This window comes from Balaenoptera acutorostrata, chromosome X (genome assembly GCF_949987535.1).
Source record: "Balaenoptera acutorostrata chromosome X, mBalAcu1.1, whole genome shotgun sequence".
NCBI lineage: Eukaryota > Metazoa > Chordata > Mammalia > Artiodactyla > Balaenopteridae > Balaenoptera > Balaenoptera acutorostrata.
This window is the reverse complement of record NC_080085.1, coordinates 52,893,371-52,904,125: the sequence shown is the minus strand read 5'-3', so window position 1 is coordinate 52,904,125 and position 10,755 is coordinate 52,893,371.

Genomic DNA, 10,755 nt, shown 5'->3' with positions numbered 1-10,755 from the left:
TCCTTTTCTCAACAGTTTTCACTATTTACATCATTTTCTTTCAAAAGGAAATTGAGACCTTTATAAGTGTGTCTACTCACTTGGAAGGATTTCTTCGGGGGGTCAATAGCCTGATTGCTAATTCAGAAAACCAGTGTGTCCTTATTCTCCTACAAACATCTGCATAACTATACACTAGCGAAATCTGAAGATTATCCCTATTTGGGGTGTAAAAATATCCAGGATAGTCTTAATTATAGATGATCTAAGAAGATAAAGAGTGCAAATATATTTTCAAGAAATTTTCATTTTTATTACTTGCTGGTGTTCCTGTAGTAATATTTCACCCTAGGAGACAGTTTAATTTATTTTAGTACAGACTTATTTCTGGGTTTAAAATTATTTCAAAATGTTAACTTTTACTTTAGCTACCTTACATCTTTTCAGGAACAACACAGGTATGGGGGTTTTTGTTGTTGTTGTTTTGTTTTGTTTTTAATAAGCTAGGGTTGTTTTCCACCTTTCTATTTAGCTCATTTAGATATGTTGAAAAAAAATCGGGTTATGCATTTTTGGTGGGAGTATCAGTGAGGTGATGTGTCTTTCTCAGCATCAGGTCAAAAGGTACATGATGCTGGTTTGTCCCAATATTCATGATGTTCATTTTGATTACTAGGGTAAGGTGGTTCCACCAGGTTTGTCCAATATAAAGTTTTTATTGTCCTTTGTAATTAATAAATACAAAGACTACAAATATCTTGTTCTTCATCAAACTCTCACCTACTAATTTTAGTATCAATTGATTTCTTAATTCTATTTTCTTTCCTTCTTTCTTCTTTCCTTCCTTCCTTGTTTCCCTCCTTCCTTCCTTTCCTCCTTCCTTCCTTCTTTCCTTCCTTCCTTCTTCCCTTCCTTCCTTTTTCTTTCTCTCTCTCTCCCTCTCTCTCTCTTTCTCACCTACCACTTTTCTTGGCATGTTATGGTGAGAAAGGCCTTTCTTTTCCTCCCCGTTTATTTATCTGTTCACTGGTTTATTTATATCAATATGGCCTCGTACATACTTTTATTATTCAATGGGATATAATATATTGTTTAGTTATAAACACTAACTATAACTATAATCTATGAATAGTTATTTAGACATTCAAATTGTTCCAGGTTTGGCTAGCCTGAGCCCCTTCATCATAACTGCTGTGTAATTTGACATGACCCAGTCATTCCCTGAGCATTTGCTTCCCTAACTGATTCAATCAGATGATCCAGGCTCCCCCTGTACTTTTCCTGTCCCAGCCCTGCAATCTGTCATTTCTCCAAGGGGTCTTAGTTCCTTTTAGTGGAAAACACATGTGTGTTTGCATATCTCTGTCTATTTCTATCTCTATTAAAACATAGACATGGATATTTATTTTTCTCAAGGTTAAAAACCATGTTTTCAAACTGATACATGCACTTCCAGTCAAAAACTACAGGCTGTATGTAATGCATGCTTCTCACTTTCTGTATTTGTAGCTCCTTCTTCCCATTATTCTCAATGTATTTATTTTTTTCTTCAAGTCTTCAATACAAAAAAATGGGTTTGGAACTGCTAACCTGTGCCACAATGAAAAGCAAACCAGCAAACTAGAGTTAAATACTTATTTACAGTTCTTTTTTTTTTTTTTTTATTCTAGGAAAAAAAAAGAGAGTGCACATCCTTGCATGTTCCCAGTGTTGGGGGAAAAGCAACAACTATGTCATCATTAAGTATGATGTTAACTTTAGGATTTTTATACATGCCTTTATCAGGTTGAGGAGGTTTCCCTCTACTTCTGGTTTGCTGAGAGTTCTTATATATATGGATGTTGAATTTTGTAAGATGTTCTTTCTGCACCTATTGAGATGATTCCTTTTCTCCTTTATTCTGTTGATATGATGTATTACACTGATTGATAGTTGAATGCTAAAATTTACATTTCTGAGACAATCCTCATTTGGTCAAAATGCATTGTCCTTTTCATATATTGTTGGATTTGGATTACTAATATTTTGTGAAAAAACTTACATCTATGTTAATGAGGGTTATTGGTTACTCATTTTTTTTTTTTTTTTTTTTTTTTGCAGTGGGTGGGTATGTCTCTGGTAGGTTTTGGTTTCAGGATCCTCCTGACCTCATAGAAACAAGATGGAAATTGTCTCTTCATCGGTTTTTTGAGAAGGTTTTGTAAGGTTGGTATTGTTTATCTAATAAACGTTTGATAGAATTCACCAGCTAATTATTTGTTTCTGGAGTTCTATTTGAGGAAAAGATTATGATATCAAACTCTATGTCTTCAAAAGATATAGGACTACTCTTATTTTTTAGTTCATCTTATGCCAGTTTGTGTAAGTTATGTTTTTCAAGAAATTTTTCTATTTTATTTAAGTTATTGGATATATTGTCATAAACTTGTTCATAATATTCTGTCATTATTCATGTAACATCCATAAGATCATTTATTGTAGATACTGGCAATTTTCGTAATCAGTCTTGCTAGGGATTTATCAATATTTTAAGTTTTTTTTCAGAAAACCAAATGTTTGCCTTGTTAATTTAAGCTATTTTCTATTTTCCTTTTCATTTATATCTGTTCTTACCTTTATAATCACCTTCCATCTATTTACTTTGGGTTTAATTTTCTCATCTTCTTCTAGATTCTTAAGGTAGAACCTTAGGTTGATTGTAAACAATTTTCTTTTCTAATCTAAATATTTAAAACCATATATTTCCCTCCAAGAACCTCCTTAGCTACATCTCACAAAATTTGATGTGTTGTATCATTATGAGCATAAGTCAATGTACGTTCTAATCGTCCTTGTGATTTCTTCTTTTATCCATGGTTTATTTAGAACTGAGTAGTTAAATTTCTAAATATCTTACAGTTACTGACTCCTAATTTAATAATTTTGTGATCAGAGAATGGACTCTGTAAGATGTCAATCCTTCTAAATTTATCGAAACTTTTTAAATTTTCAAGCATATGGTTGACCTGTTAGGCTTCCAGGTACACTTGGAAAGAATGTGTTTCTGCCATTCTTATGTGTGGTGTTATTTATTTTTATTATTATTTTTTCCCCAAGTACAAGTAATTTTATTTTATTTTTTTAACATCTTTATTGGAGTATAATTGGTTTACAATGGTGTGTTAGTTTCTGCTTTATAACAGAGTGAATCAGCTACACATATACTGTGTGGTGTTCTTTAAATGTCAACTAGTTCAAGGTGGCTGATAATTTTGCCACGTCTTTTATACCCTTACTATTTTCTCTGGTTGTTCTGTCAGTTACTGAGAGATAGGTGTTAAAATCTCCAGCTATGATTATGGATTTGTCTATTTCCCCTGCAGTTGTCAGATTTTGCTTCATGTTTTTGAAACCTTGTTAGTAGGAGCATATACATTTATAATTGTTTAACTGTTATATATTCCCAAATGAACTGGCCATTTTGCTGTTATAAATGTCCTTCTTTTCTCTGGCTATACTCCTTGTCTTGAAGTCAATTTTTCACACTATTACTTTGCTGGCTCAGTTTTGTTATGTGTACTGTTTGCATGGTACATATTTTTCCATTACATATTTGACTTTCAACCCCTCTGAAATTTTACACAAAGTAATTATTTAATTAAAAAAAAATGTTTTTAACACCTTTATTGGAGTATGATTGTTTTACAATGGTGCGTTAGTTTCTGTTTTTTAACAAAGTGAATCAACTATACATATACATATATCCCCATATCTCCTTCCTCTTGCATCTCCCTCCCACCCTCCCTATCCCACCCCTGTATGTGGACACAAAGCACTGAGCTGATCTCCCTGTGCTATGTGGCTGCTTCCTATCAGCTATCTATTTTACATTTGGTAAAGTATATATATCCATGCCATTTTCGCACTTCATCCCAGCTTACCCTCCCACTGCCCATGTCCTCAAGTCCATTCTCTATGTCTGAGTCTTTATTCTTGTTCTGCCCCTAGGTTCTTCAGAACCGTTTTTTTTTTTTCCTTAGATTCCATATATATGAGTTAGCAAACTCTATTTGTTTTTCTCTTTCCGACTAACTTCACTCTGCATGACAGACTCTAGGTCCATCCACCTACTAAAAATAAGTCAATTTCGTTTCTTTTTATGGCTGAGTAATATTCCATTGTATATATGTGCCACATCTTCTTTATCCATTCATCTGTCGATGAACACCTAGCTTGCTTCCGTGTTCTGGCTATTGTAAATAAAGCTGTAATGAACCTTCTGGCACGTGACTCTTTTTGACTTATGGTTTACTCAGGGTGTATGACCAGTAGTGGGATTGCTGGTTCATATGGTAGTTCTATTTTTAGCTTTTTGAGGAAGCTCCATACTGTTCTCTATATGGACTGTATCAATTTACATTCCCACCAACAGTGCAAGAGGGTTCCCTTTTCTCCACACTCTCTCCAGCATTTATTGTTTGTAGATTTTTTGATGATGGCCATTCTGACAGTTGTGAGGTGATACCTCATTGTAGTTTTGATTTGCATTTCTCTAATCATTAGGGACGTTGAGCATCCTTTCATGTGTTGTTGACAATCTGTACATCTTTTTGGAGAAATGTCTGTTTAGGTCTTCTGCCCACTTTTGAATTGGGTTGTTTGTTTATTTGACATTCAGCTGCATGAGCTGCTTGTAAATTTTGGAGATTAATCCTTTGACAGTTGCGTCATTTGCAGATATTTTTCTCCCACTCTAAGGGTTGTCTTTTCGTCTAGTTTGTAGTTTCCTTTGCTGTGCAAAACCTTTTATGTTTCATTAGGACCCATTTGTTTATTTTTGTTTTTATTTCCATTTCTGTAGGAGGTGGGTCATAAAGGATCTTGCTGTGTTTTACGTCATAGACGGTTCTTCCTGTGTTTTCCTCTAAGAGTTTGCTCTGCCTTACATTTAGGTGTTTAATCCATTTTGAGTTTATTTTTGTGTATGGTGTTAGGGAGTGTTCTAAATTCATTCTTTTACATGTAGCTGTCCAGTTGTCCAAGCCCCACTTACTGAAGAGGCTCTCTTTTCTCCATTGTATATTCTTGCATCCTTTATCAAAGATAAGTTTACCATGTGTGTTGGGTTTATCTCTGGGCTTTCTATCCTGTTCCATTGATCACTACTTCTGTTTTTGTGCCAGCACCATACTGCCTTGATTACTGTCGCTTTGTAGTATAGTCTGAAATACGGGAGCCTGATTCCTCCAGCTCCATTTTTCTTTCTCAAGATTGCTTTGGCTCTTTGGGTCTTTTGTGTTTCCATACAAATTGTGAAATTTTTTGTTCTAGTTCTATGAAAAATGCCACTGTTTGTTTGATAGGTATTGCATTGAATCTGTAGATTGCTTTGGGTAGTATAGTCATTTTCACAATGTTGATTCTTCAAATCCAAGAACGTGAAGTATAACTCTCCATTTGTTTGTATCATCTTTAATTTCTTTCATCAGTGTCTTATAGTTTTCTACATACAGGTCTTTGGTCTCCTTAGGTAGGTTTTTTCCTAGGTATTTTATTCTTTTTGTTGCAGTGGTAAATGGGAGTGTTTCCTTAATATCTGTTTCATTTTTTTCATCACTAATGTATAGGAATGCAAGAGATTTCTGTGCATTAATTTTGTATCCGACTACCTTACCATATCCATTGATTAGCTTTAGTAGTTTTCTGGTGGCATCTTTAGGATTTTCTATGTATAGTATCATGTCATCTGCAAACAGTGACAGTTTTACGTCTTCTTTTCCAATTCAGATTCCTTTTATTTCTTTTTATTCTCTGATTGCTGTGACTAAAACTTCCAAAAATATGTTGAATAAACGTCTTGAGAGTGGACAACCTTGTCTTGCTCCTGATCTTAGAGGAAATGGTTTCAGTTTTTCACCATTGAAAGATGTTGGCTGTGAGTTTGTCATATATGGCCTTAAGTACATTGAGGTAAGTTCCCTCTATGCATACTTTCTGGAGGGTTTCTACATAAATATGTGTTGAATTTTGTTGAAACCTTTTCCTGCATCTATTGAGATGATCATATGGTTTTTCTCCTTCCATTTGTTAATATGGCTTATCACATTGATTCATTTGTGTATATTGAAGAATCCTTGCATTCCTCGGATAAACCTCACTTGAACATGTTGTATGATCCTTTTAATGTGCTGTTGGATTTTGTGTGCTAGTATTTTGTCAAGGATTTTTGCATCTATGTTCATCAGTGATATTGGCCTGTAGTTTTCTTTCTTTGTGACATCTTTGTCTGGTTTTAGTTTCAGAGTGATGTTGGCCTCGTAGAATGAGCTTGGGTGTGTCCCTCCCTCTGATATATTTTGGAAGAGTTTGAGAAGGATAGGTGCTAGCTCTTCTCTAAACGTTTGATAGAATTCGCCTGTGAAGCCATCTGGTCCTGGGCTTTTGTTTGTTGGAAGATTTTTAATCACAGTCTCCAATATCAGGGCTTCTGTTTGGTCTGTTTTATTTTCTAATTCTTCCTGCTTCAGTCTCAGAAGGTTGTGCTTTTCTAAGAATTTGTCCATTTCTTCCACGTTGTGCTTTTTATTGGCATAGAGTTGCTTGTAGTAGATTCTCGTGATCCTTAGTATCTCTGCCGTGTCAGCTCTTATTTCTCCTTTTTCCTTTCTAATTCTATTGATTTGAGTCTTCTCCATTTTTTCTTCATGAGTCTGGCTAATGCTTTATCAATATTTTTTTACCTACTCAAAGAACCATTTGTTAGTTTTGTTGATCTTTGCTATTGTTTCCTTCACTTCTTTTTCATTTATTTCTGATCTGATCTTTATGATTTCTTTCTTTCCGCTAACTTTTGGGTTTTTTTGTTCTTCTCTCACTAATTGCTTTAGGAGTAACGTTTGGTTGTTTATTTGAGACGTTTCTTGTTCCTTGAGGTAGGATTGTATTGCTATAAACTTCCTTCTTAGAACTGCTTTTGCTTCAACCCATAGGTTTTGGGTCATCGTGTTTTATTGTCATTTGTTTCTAGGTATTTATTGATTTCCTCTTTGATTTCTTCAGTCACCTCTTCGTTATTTAGTAGTCTATTGTTTAGCCTCCATGTGTTTGCATTTTTTATAGATTTTTTTCCCCTGTAATTGATATCTAGTCTCATAGCATCGTGGTAGGAAAAGATACTTGATATGATTTCAATTTTGTTAAATTTACCAAGGCTTGATTTGTGACCCAATATATGATGTATCCTGGGGAATATTCCATGAGCACTTGAGAAGAAAGTGTATTCTGTTGTTTTTGGATGGAATGACCTATAAATATCAATTAAGTCCACCTTATTTAATGTATCATTTAAAGCTTATATTTCCTTATTTATTTTGATTTTGAGTGATCTGTTCATTGGTGAAAGTGGGGCATTAAAGGCCCCTACTATGATTGTGTTGCTGTCGATTTTCCCTTTTATGGCTGTTAGCATTTGCCTTATGTATTGAGGTGCTCCTATGTTGGGCGCATATATATTTACAATTGTTCTATCTTCTTCGTGGATTGATCCCATGATCATTAGGTAGTGTTCTTCTTTGTCTCTTGTAATACTCTTTATTTTAAAGCCTAATTTGACTGATATGAGAATTGCTACTGCAGCTTTCTTTTGATTTCCATTTGCATGGAATATCTTTTTCCATCCCCTCACTTTCAGTCTGTATTTGTGTCCCTAGGTCTGAAGTGGGTCTCTTGTAGAGAACATATATATGGGTCTTGTTTTTTATCCATTCAGCCATTCTAGGTTTTTTGGTTGGAGAATTTAATCCATTTACATTTAACGTACTTATCAATATGTATGTTTCTATTACCAGTTTCTTAATTGTTTTGGGTTTCTTATTGTAGGTCTTTTCCTCCCCTTGTGTTTCCTGCCTGGAGAAGTTCCTTTAGCATTTGTTGTAATGTTGGCTTGGTGGTGCTGAATTCTCTCAGCTTATGCTTGTGTGTAAAGTTTTAAATTCTCTGCTGACTCTGAGTGAGATCCATGCTGGGTAGACTAATCTTGGTTGTGGTTTCTTTCCTTTCATCACTTTAAATATGTCCTGCCACTCCCTTCTGGCTTGCAGAGTTTCTGCTGAAAGATCAGCTGTTAACCTTATGGGGATTCCCTTGTATGTTATTTGTTGTTTTTCCCTGGCTGCTTTTAATATTTTTTCTGTGTATTTAATTTTTGATAGTTTGATAAACATGTGTCTTGGCATGTTTCTCCTTGGATTTATCCTGTATAGGGCTCTTTGTGCTTCCTGGAGTTGCATGACTATTTCCTTTCCCATATTAAGGAAGTTTTCAACTATAACCTCTTCAAATATTTTCTCAGTCCCTTTCTTTTCCTCTTCTTCTTCTGGGACCCCTATAATTCGAATAGTGGTATGTTCAATGTTGTCCTGGAGGTGTCTGAGTCTGTCCTCAATTCTTTTCATTCTTTTTTCTTTATTCTGCTCTGCGGTAGTTATTTCCACTATTTTATCTTCCAGGTCACTTATCCGTTCTTTTGCCTCAATTATTCTGCTATTGATTTCTTCTAGAGAATTTTTAATTTCATTTATTGTGTTGTTCATCATTGTTTGTTTTCTCTTTAGTTCTTCTAGGTCCTTGTTAAACGTTTGTTGTATTGTCTCCATCCTATTTCCAAGATTTTGCTTCATCTTTGCTATCATTACTCTGAATTCTTTTTCAGTTAGACTGCCTATTTCCTCTTCATTTCTTTGGTTTGGTAGGTTTTTACCTTGCTGCTTCATCTTCTGTGTGCTTCTCTGTCTTCACATTTTGCTTAGCTTACTGTGTTTGGGGTCTCCTTTTTGCAGGCTTCAGGTTCATAGTCCCCGTTGTTTTTGATGTCTGCCCTCAGTGGCTAAGGTTGATTCAGTTGCTTGTGTAGGCTTCCTGGTGGCGGGGACTGGTGCCTGTGTTCTGGTGGATGAGGCTGGATCTTGTCCTTTTGGAGGGCAGGACCATGTCCGGTGGTGTGTTTTGGAGTGTCTATGACCGTATTATGATTTTAGGCAGCCTCTCTGCTAATGAGTGGGTTTGTGTTCCTGTCTTGCTAGTTGTTTGGCATAGGGTGTCTGGAACTGTAGCTTGCTGGTCTTTGAGTGAAACTGGGTCATATAATTGAGATGGAGATCTCTGGGAGAACTTCCGCAGTTTGATAGTATGTGGAGCCCGGAAGTCTCTGGTGGACCAATGTCCTGAACTTGGCTCTCCCACCTCAGATGCACAGGCCTGACACGTGGCCAGAGCACCAAGACCCTGTCAGCCACACGGGTGGAATCAGTGGTGGCAGAAGCTCAGCAGGTCCTGGCATGCAGTAGTTGGGTCTCCATCTCCACATTCCCCAATTGCTCCAGCTGCATGCTCCTCCGTGGTGATTGATGATGTCGTCCCTGGCATGGAGATTGGACCTCTGTGGCTGTGACTACTGCACGGGCTGGGGGTGTGGGAGGGACGGGGCAGGGCAGGAATCTGGGTCACTAGGAGCAGAGCAAGCTGAGATGGACCCTAGTGGGCCAACAGCAAGGAGGCCATGGAGAGCAGCCCGGGTATGGTGTGTGGATGTTTCCCTGCTTTCCTGTGCCTAGGGACCTCTCCTGCCAAAGGTTATTATTTTAAACAGCATGTATTGAATACTTAAGGTTGCTTTTTTACCTATCTCACAATCTCTGTTTTTAATTGGAGTGTTCAGTGCATTTATATTTAATGTAATCACTGATATGATTTGATTTAGGTGTCCCATTTTTATTTGGTTCCTAGTTCTCTGATCTGATATTTTGATTCTTTGTTACTCCTTTCCTACTTTCTTTGTGTTTTATCAAAAACATATTAATATTCCAGGCTTCCCTCTTGGTACAGTGGTTAAGAATCTGCCTGCAAATACAGGGGACACGGGTTAGAGCCCTTGTCTGGGAAGATCCCACATGCCACAAGGCAACTAAGCCTGTGCACAACAACTACTGAGCCTGTACTTTAGAGCCTGTGACCCACAACTACTGAGCCCACAAGCCACAACTACTGAAGCCCACATGCCTAGGGCCTGTGCTCCACAACAAGAGAAACCACCACAGTGAGAAACCCGTGCACTGCAAAGAAGAGTAGCCCCCACTCAGCACAACTAGAGAAAGAATGCATGCAACAATGAAGACCCAAAACAGCCAAAAATTAAATAAATAAATTTTGAAAATTATTTAATATTCCATTTTAACTCATCAATGGGTTTTTCACTTACCCTCTTTGCCTTATTTTTTTAGTAGTTTCTTTAGGGATTAAAATATACATAATTGTCATTGTCTTTAAGTAAATGTTGATGATGATGAAAAACCACCATTGAAACAATACCAATGCTGTTGAGGAAGTGAAACAATGGAATTCTCATGTACTGCCTCCATCTAAGCCTTTCATAGTATTAGGAAGAAGACAGCTACAAGAGCATTCACTGAAGCATCCTTGATGTTGTTTTTTAAATAGTAAAAATAATTAAAACTTGAAACAGCCCATATGTCCATTAGTAGGGGACTAGATAAATAAATTGTGAGCTATTTATTCAACAGAATATTATACAGAGTGAAATGGAATAATTAGAACTATAAGAATAAACATAGGGATAACAGGTTCAAGATGGCGGAGTAGAAGGACGTGCCCTCGCTCCCTCCTTCAAGAGTACCAGAATCACAGCTAACTGCTGAACAATCATCGACAGGAAGACACTGGAATTTACCAAAAAAGATACCCCACATCCAAAGACAAAGGAGAAGCCACAATGAGATGGTA